Source organism: Jaculus jaculus, chromosome X, assembly GCF_020740685.1.
Source record: "Jaculus jaculus isolate mJacJac1 chromosome X, mJacJac1.mat.Y.cur, whole genome shotgun sequence".
NCBI lineage: Eukaryota > Metazoa > Chordata > Mammalia > Rodentia > Dipodidae > Jaculus > Jaculus jaculus.
Window position 1 is genome coordinate 107,417,877 of NC_059125.1, and position 14,777 is coordinate 107,432,653.

At 35.8% G+C, this 14,777-nt stretch overlaps 1 pseudogene; it reads left to right on the forward strand.

Moving 5' to 3' along the window:
- LOC101602407 overlaps positions 1-14,777 on the forward strand; it is a 62,088-nt pseudogene continuing 47,311 nt past the window's right edge.

The window sequence follows — 14,777 nt, forward strand, 5'->3', positions numbered from 1 at the left end:
ATGGAAAGTTTAAGAAAGTCTTCAACTTTATACTTTCATAGCCATGAGGTGACTGGGACAAAATCTGGAATGTACTCTTTCTCCTCCATCGCCAAGGTAAGGAGGAGGTGACAGCCTCCTGTAGATCCCTATCTTGAGCAGGAATCCATCTGCTCCTCCATGTCCTCTGTATGCTGTTCTGCTATTGTGCTGATCATCAACCCTGGACTTCATTCATCCATGGCTGGATAGGTAGGTCTCCACAGGAAGGTTCTTGTTTTTGAGGTATATTGTCTTTTGTCAAAGAGAAACCAACTCTGCTCCTATGTCCATCAACTGCATTTCCACTGGCATGTTCTTTAATTTCCTTGGCATCACCTCCATTTTCAAAACATATAAAGGCAAATGATGGTCTTGTACAATAGACACAACAGCAATGGGCTCTATTTAGAGAACATTTCTCTTGGATTTCTCTCTCTTTGGTTTCTCAAGGTAGGGTCTCATCACTCTGTTCCAGGCTGACCTGGAATTAACTATGTAGTCTCAAGGTGGCCTCAGACTCACAGCGATTATCCTACCTCTGCCTCCCAAGTGCTGGGATTAAAGGAGTGTGCCACCATGCCTGGCTTGGATTTCTTTTTATAATGTACGAACTTCAACCAAAAACACTCCAAAACATCAGGTTGAGGTGAAAATTTTCCCAATTCCATGGGAAAATGAGGCTGTGCCCTCTATGAAAATTTCTACACTAAAAGCTGCTATAGGGCTAGGGAGATGGTTCAGTGGATAAAGCATTTGCAGAGGAAGTCTGAGTACCTAAATTCAGATCATCAGGTCCCACATAAAACTTTGGAAGCTGTGGCTGGCTTCTGTAATCCCAGCTAACCAATGACAAGATGGCAGGCAAAAACAGGAGAACTTCTCAGAAGGTCATGCACCAAGTAACCTGGCAAATACATCCTTGAACAGGGAGAATGACAAACCTCGTATATGACTTTGAGGGCTTTCCAGGCTGATCTGGAACTCACTCTAGTTCCAGGCTCGCCTCAAAATCGCAGTGATCTTCCTAACTGTCTCCTGAATTTTGGGATTAAAGGTGTGCACCATTTAAAGGCATGTGCCACCATGTTCAGTTTCTACCTTATATTTTAAATCTGTCTCACACTGAACCTGGAAGTCATTGCTTTGGTTAGACTAGCAAACCAGAATTTCTAAGTACTGAGATTATAGGTGTGTGCCATCTCATCCAACTTTTATGTAGGTGATAAGGATTGGAACTCAGGTCCTCTTGAAGTATGACAGGCACCTTACCAAGACTGAAGCATCTTCACAATCATAATCATAGTTTTATTTTTCTATTATCCAATCACATCTGATTCATCTCTGAAGCTAGAGTCTTATCGATTACATTGAAATTTGTTTGCTTTTGTATTCCTTCTTCTGTTGCCTTATTTTTAATTTATCCTTAATTCCATGTGAATAAGAATATAAATTGATGTAAATAAAAGTTATTCATAAAAATGGACAACTCCTAGAACTGTAATAATGTAGTATTTCATCAGTCAACTCAGAATTTGACTTGGCTTGGTGTTTGGTTTTTCAAAGGGTACAGTGGAGGGGTTGCAAGGTGATTGTGATGAGAAGTGTTCTTAACTACAAAGGTCATAAGGAAATATTTTGGACCAATGAAAGTGTTTTGAAATTGAGGATATTTCACCAGCATCACTGAAGAGAAAATCACAAGATTGTTGTTTTCTATTTTTTTTTTATCTCATTTTCTCATAAAGGAAAGCACTACCACTTGTGTTATATTAGTTTTGCATGTGTATGCATTTGTATATCTATCTTTATGTTGCCATGTAGTATTTTCAAATATCAAAATATACTCTCTGTCTCAAATAAATCAAAAATATATCACACACACACACACACACACACACACACACACACATATGCTTTGAAGATAATATCTAGCAGTCTTGGAAACTACCACATATATCTTCAAGGCCTAAAGACCTAAGACTATATCAGAAACTGTTGTCAAAGATTGTTTTTCATTTATGAAAGATATTTCAGGTTTTAATAGCTGGAAATTTTTGTATTCAAAATATTTAACCATGAGAGTTTGAAAATAACATTTACATTATTTGCAAAACATTAGCAAAGACTCTCTTTGAAAATTTAACATCTTTGATTATACAGAATAATACAAGAAATGAGAGGAAAGTTGGAGAAAGAATGGAAAGTAACATACTGAAAGGTAGGCAGTAGTCCTGATACAGATTAGGAGCAAGGTAGCTTTATTTTCCTGGTAGTTAGTTAGCCATGGACTGGCTCACAGAAGCATAGATACAACCTTGTTTGTAGAACTAGGAAGCATATCTGATTCAGTCTCATCCAAGATGGCTGCCAAAAGCAATCTCCTTATTTTCCTCAGCAACAAGAGCTTCCTGCTTCTTCCTCAGTTTCAGTGGCTTGCCCACTAGGTCGGCTTTCTGAGTCAATGTCCTTCTATGTCCCATCAGTTAGGACCCTCCCTATACATATCTGAGCCTGATGAGGTTCATTCTAACTGGACTTCAGATTCATATAAATGTACACAAGTTTCTCATGCTCATTTATATGACTGAGAAGCCACTTCTTTTCTGGAGAGAGAACTTTCACTATGTGAGAGAGAATTTCCTAGCTTCCTGCTTCTCAACTAGTGTGGAATGGGAAGAATTTCGATTGGCTTGGGAGCTATCCTGATTTGTTTTCCCTCTTATCTTAACTCTCTCTAAATTAAATTTAATAATTTACCCTTATCTTGAGTTTGGGTTTTCAATTCTTTGCTAATGTGGATAAAATACAGGGTTTGAGAAATGCTAGCATGGGAGATCTAATCTGACAGAGCTCACCCTGGCATCAATCCTATGTGCTGTTGTAATATCTAGGTCCAAAAATCCAAGAGTAGAGGGACCTTTATTTTCCCTTTCTGGGATACTGAAAAGCAGTATGATAAATGGGAGTAGGAGATAACCTCAAGAGAAGATTGAAGGACAGTGTAGTCCAACTATGTTTTCTTGTAATGCAAATTAGAAGGATAAAGAAGCCAACTCTTTCCACTCTTAGAGGTGACAGAAAGAAAAAAAAGGAAGTTTACAGATCCATAGGAGTTTTGTAGTTGTAATAAAAATGCTACTGAGGAAATCTATGCAGAACATATGCCAAGGTCATGACAGGCAAGAACTATACTGCAAGACTGCAAGATCTCACAGGATGAAGGATGCTTGTGAAGTGCCAGTCTTCATAATGTTCCACAATCTTCTTGGGATGTATATGCCAGATGAAAGAAAGAAAACCAAGGGAAAATTCTGAATTTTAAAGGTATCTTTATATATATATATATATATATTTATTTAGAATATATATATATATATTCTAAATAAAATTATTTTTATATGAGATCATATATTCTATTCTCAAAAAAAATGGAAGCAGAATACAGATACATTTTTTTCACACCTTGAATCTGTGGTTTAAGAAATTTGTATTCTTTCACAGCATTTGCAAGAGTGTATGTCTTTTAAGGGAGAGTAGCAATCTATAACTCACACTTGTTTTTTTTTTAATTTTTTAATTTATTTATTTGAGAGCAACAGACACAGAGAGAAAGACAGATAGAGGGAGAGAGAGAGAATGGGCGCGCCAGGGCTTCCAGCCTCTGTAAACGAACTCCAGATGCGTGCACCCCCTTGTGCACCTGGCTAACGTGGGACCTGGGGAACCGAGCCTCGAACCGGGGTCCTTAGGCTTCACAGGCAAGCGCTTAACCGCTATGCCATCTCTCCAGCCCACACTTGTTTTTTTTTTTTTGGCACACAATACATCCACTAAGGAATGCTTATGCCTGTTATTAGAGGAACTGAATCAACTTGAAGCTATTTTCTTTCAACCAGCTAAGGACATTCTGTTGCTTTATTGAAATGTATTTATTCATCAAAAATATTTATTGAAGGCAAACTATGGGCCAGAACTAATTTTAAGATATGGAATATTGCAGTGAATAATTACACAAGGAAGATTCTTGACAGCCTGAAGTACATGTGTCAGGTTGGACAATGTGCTAAGGTATGATTCTATAAATACTAAGGCCCTTCTTTAAGCTTGATAAATATTAATTCTATAGAAGTAATGGCAATAATACTTATTAGTCCTTTTGTATATAAGGATTAACTATTGTACTAATATAAACATTAAAGAAATTATTAATCATTGAATTTAATTCCAGCTATATTAGTGGGGGGTATTAGCCTTTGAAGGCTATTGTTACAATTTAATATTCCCAAAGATTTCTAAGTTAGCAGAGAAGGTTCACTTTTTTGGTCCAATATTACAGGATTGAGCTTACTATCATCTAATAGACCTGATTTCATCTTAATGGGACAGATCAAGTCGATGTTATTAAGAATTGGTATTACTAGCAAAATTATTGTGATACGACTTGGCACGTAAACAGAAAATTTGAACAAATAAAATAAATATACTCAGGCTGGAGAGATGGCTTAGTGGTTAAGCGCTTGCCAGTGAAGCCTAAGTACCTGGGCTCGAGGCTCGATTCCCCAGGATCCACATTAGCCAGATGTACAAGGGGTCGTACGCATCTGGAGTTCATTTGCAGTGGCTGGTGGCCCTGGCACACCCGCCCTCTCTCTCTCTCTCTCTCTCTCTCTGCCTTTCTCTCTCTGTCGATCTTAAATAAATAAGTAAAAATAAACAAAAGAGTAATAAATATACTCATATTTAGCATCTGTATGGAAGGATACATGTCAGTGTTCTCTTCTAGTGATTTTTGTGAAAGTATCTTATAGTTAATTACAAAAGTATTAACTTCAAAAAATTGCAGTATATGTCAGATTAAATAAGAAAAAAAAAAAAAAAACATACATGCAGGTGCTTGCTTGGAGCCCAGTGTAACCAATGTCATCTTTTGAACTTGAATATGACATCTTGTGTCTGGTGATTGCAGAAACATCTTATAGAAAAAGCTTAATAGATGAACATATTAGCTAAAGGAGCAGGAATTGAAGTCACTGTAAAATCAACTTATAAAGTAATATCTTAACACCCCAGCCTTCCTTTAATAGAATTTGCCAGTGTGACTGGTGTGAAGAAAAGTGGGTCTTTTCTTAGCTTTGGTTAGCCTTAGCTTAAGAATTGAAGTTCCAAACATTCAACAATCAGTAGAACTCCTCAATCCTGTGGTTCTCAAGTTCTTATCTTACAACTAGCAAAGAATTGGCAAAAGTTGACACATGGAAGTTTAACAATTAAGAAAGAATTATTTACCCAATCTGGGAAACGTCCTGAGCAGGTAACCACCTAATGACTTGGATTGGGTTCTTTTTAAGCCTGAAGATGTAAATGAGACACAAAATTAGAATGGTTTTCATTGGTTAAGTCTATATGTATGTGGAGGTTCTTAATAGGCTAGTGAACTGGGAAAGGAAATGCAGACTCAGAAAGAGCCTATCAGTGGGAAAAAAAGGCCCATGAAAAATCCCTGGCAGGAGGAAGAACCAGAGAACTGTTTCTGATTGCCATCTCGAGTCAGGTTTAAGTTCAGATTGGAATTTCTTTCTATTCTTGCCTTGTGTAGCTATTAGCTACTTTCTGGAACAAAACACCTGAGTAGAAGCAGCTTATGTGAGGAAATGGTTTATATCAGGCTTACAGTTTTTTGAAATATTTTATTTATTTGTTTATTTGACAGAGAAAGATGGAGAGAAAGGGAGAGAGAAAGAATAGGCATACCAGGGCCTCCTCTATCACAGACATCAGAGAGACAACAGTAAGTGTGAGCTGGTTTTGAAAACACAGTAGTGCTGTACTCTTCAAGCCATGATCAGTGCCTACAGCAAGTCTCCACCTCCCCAAGACTACACCAGCTGGGAACTAAATAGGGAGCACAGTGTTCAATGTCACACATCAAGGAGACACACGTGTCTGTAGTTCATTTGCAGTGGCTGAAGGTCCTGGCTCGCCCAATCTCTCTCTCTCTTTCTCTCCCTCCCTCTCTCCCTCTTCTTCTAACAAATAAAAAAAAATGGGTTACCACAACCTCTGAAAAAATGTCTGAGGCCATGGGTCCTATTTACATTCAAACCACCACATTCCAACCCTGGCTGCCATTAACCCATGATCACCTCATAATGCAAAATGCACTCAGTCCAACTTAAAAATAAATCCTCATAGTGGGCTGGAGAGATGGCTCAGCAGTTAAATGCACATTCTTGTAAAACCTATCTGCCTGGGTTTCATTTCCCAGAACACACATAAAGCCAGGTGCACAAAATAGCATCTGGAGTTCATTTGCAGTGGCTAGAGGCCCTAGCACGCCCATTCTTTCCTTCCCTCTTCTTCTCTCTCTCTCTTTCTTTATTTCTTTTTTCTTCCTTTTTAAAAGTCCTTATAGTCTTTTACCAATCCCAACTCTGTCCCAAACTCCCAGGTGTCATCTGAGATTCCATATAGTCTCTTAACTGTGAACTTGTAAAATCAAAACAAAAAAGTCAGATACTTCTAACACATAATGGCATAGAGTACACATTTCCATTGCAAAAATAAGGCATAATGAGAAACTGGACCAAGACAGGATCAATAACCAACAGGGAAGCATTAAACATCTACAATTACCTATCTGGAACCCATAATGAAGTTCTTTAGCTCCAAAAGAGTTTGCAGTGCAGACTGAAGTTCCAACCAAAGAAGTTTCCTTCGTGGTCATCCCACAGTCCTTCCATCTGCAAACTTCTAGGGTCTCCATTGCAACCCGTGGTTTATCTTCATAGCTCCATGCAATGGCCTTACAAAGATTTCAACCCTTTCTCACATTTCCACATGTCAGTGAATTCTGGAACAGTGTATACTTCATGACTCTCTTTCCTGAATTTGACATGCTTCCAGAACTAGTACCTTGTGGGTGGCATAGACAAAATCTATGGTGGAATAAAACTTTATCTTCAGTAGAAGCACTCTTACTACAAATACCCACTTTTCAAAATAATTTGTATTCTTTTTTAAAAAAAATATTTTATTTTTATTTATTTGAGAGAGAGAGGCAGATAGAAAATTGGGCATGCCAGGACATTCAGCTGCTGCAAACCAACTCCAGATGTATGCACCACCTTGTGTATCTGACTTATGTAGGTCCTGGAGAGTTGATCCTGGGTCCTTTGGCTTTGCAGGCAAGCACCTTAACTGGTAAACTATTACTCCAGCCCTAATTTCCATTCTTACTAGCATTGAGTATTCAGTGAGTTAAATTTTACCCTAAGGGCATCTTTCCCATTGCTCTAATAGAGAAGTTAGCCCAGTTTTTTGTTTGTTTGCTTGTTTGTTTTGTTTTTGAGGTAGGTTCTCACTCTAGCCTAGGCTGACCAGGAATGTACTCTGTAATCTCAGGGTGGCCTTGAACTAAAAACAATCCTCCTACCTATGCCTCCCCAGTGCTGGGATTAAAGGTGTGTACCACCACACCCAGCTATCCCAGTTTTAATGGTGAAAATCACCTTACCAATTGCAGTATAGTGGCCTAAAATCAGTCCCTGTGTCTCTAACATTAAACTTTCTTATATACTTTATGGATCAACTTTGTGTTTTTCTTATGTTTCTAATCATACTTCTTCTGCTAAACACACCATTCCATTACTTTTAAATTCAACTTTTCTCAAACTTCCAGGACATAAGCAGAACATAGTCACCCTGAATTTATACCAGTAGTCCAGTTCCAACAATATGCTTTCTTTGCTCTCTGCAATCTCATACCATGCCTTTGTAAGTCCATACTTCTCTGTGCATTTACTATTTCAAACTCTCACCATAATACTTGATAAAGCTCTGCTTACTGCATTGTAAAGTTTTTCTAGCACAAATTTATTATAAGTAGTTAAATTTTATAAATAGGCTAAGTTTTCTTCAGTAATTCCCTTTTAAATTTTGTGACATTCATCAACAGTGAGATGGATAGATACATATGTAGATATGTCCATTTTATTGTTATGTGATTTTCCATATACCATGATATATATACAAATATTATCATTAACAGATAGTTCTAAACATTCACATTTTTAAAATGTTAGTAATAATTTACATTCTCATGAAAAAATATAAAAATTCTGAAAGTTTTATATCTACACAAATCAACAGGAGTTTAAAAAACGTAATATGTATCTTGTGTTGACTATGAAGTGATGTGCTTTCAACACAGGTTTCCCATGTTATGCTTCTTTCATTAAATTTGTACTGACCATTATCTTTTGCCATTCTGTTAAATACTTTTTGGTTATATTGGGATATTTATATTTTTAATATATTTCATTTACTTATTAGAGAGTGATGAAGAGGCAGATATAGAGAAAGAGAGAGAGAGAGAGAGAGAGAGAGAGGAAGGGAAGGAGATAATGGGTGCACCATGGCCTCTAGCTAGCCACTGCAAATGAACTTGAGATGCATACACTACTTCGTGCATCAGGCTTTATGTAGGAACTGGGGAATCAAACCTGGGTCCTTTGGTTTTGCCAGCATGCACCCAAACTGCTAATCCATATCACTAGCCCAGGATTTTTATCTTTATTTCTTGATTTGTAAGTATTATTTACACCTTATGTATTAATGTGCTTACTAGATTGCATGCTTATACATCTTAATTTTACATTATATTAAATAAAATATGACTTACACTGAATGTATACTACTCATGACCCCCAATGTGAGACTGGAATTTGCACAACTTATGCCCTCATCACTGCTTGACCTGTATAGAGTCTCCTCATGATGTTAGATAATATAGCCTCTACCTAGCTAAGTTGGGATCACTAATGCAGAAACATAAGTAATATGCAAATCTAACACAAAACATCTCCTCAAAAATTACCAATACCACAGCAATAGTCCCCAGAAAATGCAATTTAGATGACAGTCAGAAAAAGAGCTCACTTCAAATTATTCAACACAAAATGAGTAAAATGAATAAATTCAAATGGGCATGCAAATAACTGAATGAAGAGAGGAAGTTATTTCAGAATGTGAAAATAGAATAAAAAAAGAGATAGAAATACTAGAAAAATCCAACATGTTGTGATTTTTCAAATAAGTAAAACAAACTGGAACTACTATATGAACCAGTTATACCACTTAGCATATATTCAAAGGAATTTATACCCTACTACAGATGTACTTATTCATCCATGTTCATTGCTACACTCTTCACAATAGCAAGGAAATGGGACTATCATAGATATTCATCAACTAATGAATGGATAATAAAAATGTGGTACATAAACACAATGGAAATTTATTCAGCTATAAAGAAATATGTAATTATTAAACTACAAGTGAACGATGGATCTGGAAAATATTAAATGAGTTAGGTAACCCAGGTCCAGAAATAAACACCATTTAAGAATGAAATTTAAAAAAAAATGTGACCATGCTCATCATCTTCATTAAATTTTTATTTCATCATTTTTATATCTAGCCTGGCTATTCTACTACTTTTATTTGAATATATAATGTTGATATTTTCCTAACTTGAGTTGTATACTTAATTTACCTTTTTTATGTTTATCTATTTACCTCTGGATATCTTTGGATCTTTAGATCTCAAGTTTTGATGTTCAATATTTTTTTTTAGTCATTTCAAACACTGATTCTGGAGCTAGCTAGATGGTTCAGTGGTTAAAGGTGCTTGCTTGCAAACAATCATTCTGAAATAAAACAATTTATTTAAAATTTTCAAGTTTCGATAACCATTGTATTTGTTTGTTCTACTCATTCTTAATACAACCATGATAAATGCTCATATTATTATTGTGTTGTATTCATCCAGGATTTTTTAAAATTTCTCCTTTATATGTTTTGAGATTTTATTAGTAACAGCATAGAAATATAATACTGTTATGTATTTCCAGTGAATTTGATAATTTATTATGAAATCACCTGAGAAAACATCTCACAATGTTGCCCAAACTCATCTTACTTCACCTGTGCTGCCCAGGCTGACTACGAATTCCTTATGGAGTCCAGGCTGGCCTTGAACTCCTAATCCTTATCTTCCCAAGTATCAGGTTTACAACAGCACCAACATATCTAGCTGTTAGACCGTTGTTGTCATCTTCATTAGCACAGGGGTAGGATGTTTCTTTACCATTTTGTAGATGATCTTTATTGCTTAAAAATATCTTTTATAACATATCTGTAAGTTTTTATCCTAGCTTATACATTGTCCTTTGATTACTATTTGATAGTTGTATGAAGTATATACTTTTAATAAAATCATACATTTTTATTGTTTGTATTGGTTGTATTACAAAATATTTCACTGTCTAGAGGTCACATAGATATTCCCTATAAGCTCTTCAAAAATGTTAAAGGCATAGATAAAATTTATTTTGTTTATCAGAAATACAACTTCATTTGTATTGACCAATCATGATCTGAGTGTATTTTATACATAGTTAACACACTATCTCTATTATGCCATATTTTGCCACTGTTTCACTTACTAATTTAAAGTTTATTTTGGAATTTTTTTATTCTAAGTCAGGGTCTCTGTTGCTCAGGTTGATCTCAAATTCAGAGGCTCAAGTAGTCTTAGTTCTTTAGAACAAAGATCAAGTAGAGCTTGTGTTTGACACTTTTTAGGATTTCTTGGTGATGGTCTCACAGTTACCAGAGAACTTGATGAAATGATATGGTGGAAGTGGGCACCAGATTGCTGGAAGTAACTAGCCTTACCCATTTAAAACTCCTTTAATTGGAATTAACACAGTTCTAGGAAAATTATCATGATCTCTTAAAAGCAGCACCTCCAATGACTTATTCACCTTTTTCAACAGCCACAAAGCTTCAAACTCATGAGTCTTTGGAGGACACACTCAGATTATATCCAAAGTGTAGCAACATACAATGTCAAAACACATGTGACTTGGCTCAGATTGTTTCTTTTCTTCCCTGATTCACTTTAGTATTACAGCTGTTCATTTGCAATGAACTTAGATTCACTACATACTGTATGTATTGTACTTACTCCTCCTTCCCTGGAAGTTGATTGACTCTACTGACATTTTTGCCTATCAATGTGTGGTGGTTTGATTCAGGTGTCCCCTATAAACTTAGGTGTTCTGGATTCTAGGTACCCCAGCTGATGGCAATTGGAAATTGAAGCCTCCTGGAGGCAGTGTGTTTTGGGGGGCAGACTTATGAGTCTCATAGCCAGTGTCCCCTTGCCAGTGTTTGGCACACTCTCCTGTTCTTGTCCACCTTATGTGGGTCAGGGGGTGATGTCCACCTTCTGTTCATGCCATCTATTTCCCCCTACCATCATGGAGCTTCCCCTTGAGCCTGTAAACCAAACTAAACCTCTTTGTCCCACAAGCTGCTCTTGGTTGGGTGGTTTCTACCAGCAATGCAAACCTGACTGCAACACCATGTACTATACATTATTATTATTACCCATTGTGTATTTAATATTTAATTTTTAAATTAAAAAATATTTTTATTATTACCCATGTATATATTATCATGGTTTTAAAAGTATGAAAACAAGCCAGGAAAAATTGGTGTCTTGTGTGTCCATGAAGTGTGAGTGTGTTTGACTGTGAGAGTGTGAGTGTGGATGTACATACCATGGCGTGCAATGAGGATGTCAGCAAACAATTCATAGGTGTCAGTCCTGACCTTCCACCAACTTTGAACTGCCTCTCTAGCTTCTGGTGTATTCTTTTTCCTTCACTTCCCTTCTGACCTATAGATGTGGTTGGGATTACAAATATTTGCCATATTTTAAGTGAGTGTTGAGTTTCTATCCAAAGAAGAATCATCACATTTATTACCCATTCTTTGTAGCAAATTCCTTCCCACTTCTCATATATAATTAATCCTATTTCTTTGTGTGCCATTTTTGTTTTTGTTAAGTACATGGGACCCTGCCAATAGTCTTATAGTTCTTTTCTTTTTTATGTAAATTAACACAATATAAATGTATACTACTTGACCTGTTTTCACAATATAAGCTGAAATATTCATTGCAAGTATTTTCCTTATTTAAAAAAAATATTTATTTATCTGGCAGCAGAAAAAGAGAGACAGACAGAGGGAAGGACGAAGGGAGAGAGAGAGAGAATGGGCACTCCAGGATCTCTAGTCACTATAAATAAACTCCAGATGCATGTGCCATCTTGGGCATCTGGCTTACGTGAGTACTGGAATATCAAACCTGGGTCATTTGACTTTGTAGGCAAGTGCCTTAACTACTGGGCAATCTCTGTAGCCCCCTCATTTTTCTATAATTGGAATGACACTTCAATAGTTACATCATAGTTCATTCAATCACTTCTTTGTAAGTAATAGGAGCATCTAAAAGTTGGAAATTAGGAAGAATGCTGAAATGTATAATTTATGCATCTATATTTTCAACTACTTGAAAGTATATTTTCAGGTAAAATTATATAGTTTGGGAATGCTGGGTCAAAGATAAGTATAAGTGAATTGTTTTTAATGTTGCTAAATTGACTTCCAGAATATTAGGCCAGTGTTCATAGTTAACAGTAATAGTTGAAAGTATTTCTCCACAGCCCCATAAACAGACTGTGTTGTTCTATTGTTCAATTATTTCCAAATTTAAGATGGGCATGGTGGCGCATGCCTTTAATCCCAGCACTCGGGAGGCAGAGGTAAGCAGATCACTGTGAGTTCAAGGCCACTCTGAGAATACAGAGTAAATTCCACATCAGCCTGAGCTAGAGTGAGATCCTACCTTGAAAAACCAAAAAAAAAATTAAAAAAGCAAAAAAGGATTTCCAATTTGTATAAAAGGAATAATATTGTAGTACTGATTCACTTTTCATTCTATAATTATGACTGAATTTGAGTATCTTTTTTTTTGTTTGTTTTTCAAGGTAGGGTCTCACTCTGGCTCAAGCTGACCTGAAATTCACTCTGTAGTCTCAGGGTGGGCTTGAACTCTCAGCGATCCTCCTACCTCTGCTTCCCGAGTGCAGGGATTAAAGGCGTGCACCACCACGCCCGGCTTGAATTTGAATATCTTTTCAAATATTTTAGAGACTTTTAAAAACATTTTGGTAAATGTTCAGTTAAAAACCTTTCTCCATCTTTTCTATTGGGTTCTGAATGTTTTTCATAAATCATTTATCATACATATTTCTTCATATATTAGGTGATGAAACATGCTTTATATACTATACTAATCCTCTGTGTTTGATATATGTAGCAAACACTGCCAGCTTGTATGTTACATGGTATGTTTTATATATGATGTTTAGTAGCCACATTTCTCAATCCTTTCTTTAATTACTTCTGGATTTTTGAAATAGAGTTAGAATAGTTTTCTAAAAATGAATTTATCCATTTTTTCTATTTGATTTATTATATCAATCGTATATATACCTAGGGTTTCAATGTTTTAATTAAGGTTCCTGACTGATTTTAAATTTATATATTAATAGTTATTTATCTAAATTGATCTTTTCAAAATGCTATCACCCTGTTCTAGTATAATTTATTAAAAGTGCTATATTTCAACAATGATTTGAGATGTAATGAATGTTGCATACTTGATTTCCATATAGTTTGATATAATCTCTCACTTGATCCAGCTTAATCTTTATGTATCACAGTTCAATAAATTTGACTATTACATGATTATTTGTAAATAAAAGTGAAAGTATCATCATCACATCAGAGGTACTCATTGTTTGCTATTTCTAGATTTGCTTTTCTCCTTATTAAAAATTAGGTTTATAGTAGTGTAAGAATTTTAAGTACACACAAATAAGACAGAGTTTAAGTTTACAATCTTCTCCCGGGGTATTAATGATATATTAGGCATTAAAATTGTAACTTTTTTCAGATGGATATTCTTATGGACTTTTTTTTTAAAAAAATAGAACAGTTTAATATAAGATTTAGTAATGGAAGCACTATAGTCTTAATACCCTAAATATATTTTATAGCATTAAAACAAAAATTAGTCACAAAAACAATGCATGTTTCACACACAAGCACACAATTAAATCATTTCTTTAGCCAAACACATAAACAAAGCTTTAGTGGTCTTAGTCTGCAACACCTTCTTAAAGCTGATGTTTACATAAAGATTCTAATGCAAATAGTTTCTCAAGGAGGTACATGAAACAATATTAGAAGAGTGTACATAGAAAAGGAAGAAAGGAAGTTGAGCTACCTTAACCAGCTAACACAGTGAGCAACTGTAATTTATTACCGTGGTTGACCTTCAGGGAAAGTATAAAGTACACACATCAAGATTATGACACTTGGGCTGGAGAGATGGCTTAGTGGGTAAGCGCTTGCCTGTGAAGCCTAAGGACCCCGGTTCGAGGCTTGGTTCCCCAGGTCCCACGTTAGCCAGATGCACAAGGGGGCGCACGCATCTGGAGTTCATTTGCAGAGGCTGGAAGCCCTGGCGCGCCCATTCTCTCTCTCTCCCTCTATCTGTCTTTCTCTCTATGTCTGTCGCTCTCAAATAAATAAATAAATTAATTAAAAAAAAAAGATTATGACACTTGAGGTGTAAATAAAACAGGGCATTTATTCACCAACTCCTGAGAGGAATAGCATTACTGGAATATAAAATTATCCAAAACTTTAGGCTTCCCATGGGCACTGAGTTATATTCCATTTTTTTAATAAACTGACATTGAAAAAATTTTTGACATTTATTTTTGCACTTATTCCAGTCATATTTCTTCTTAAGAAACAATTATACTTTTTCAGAT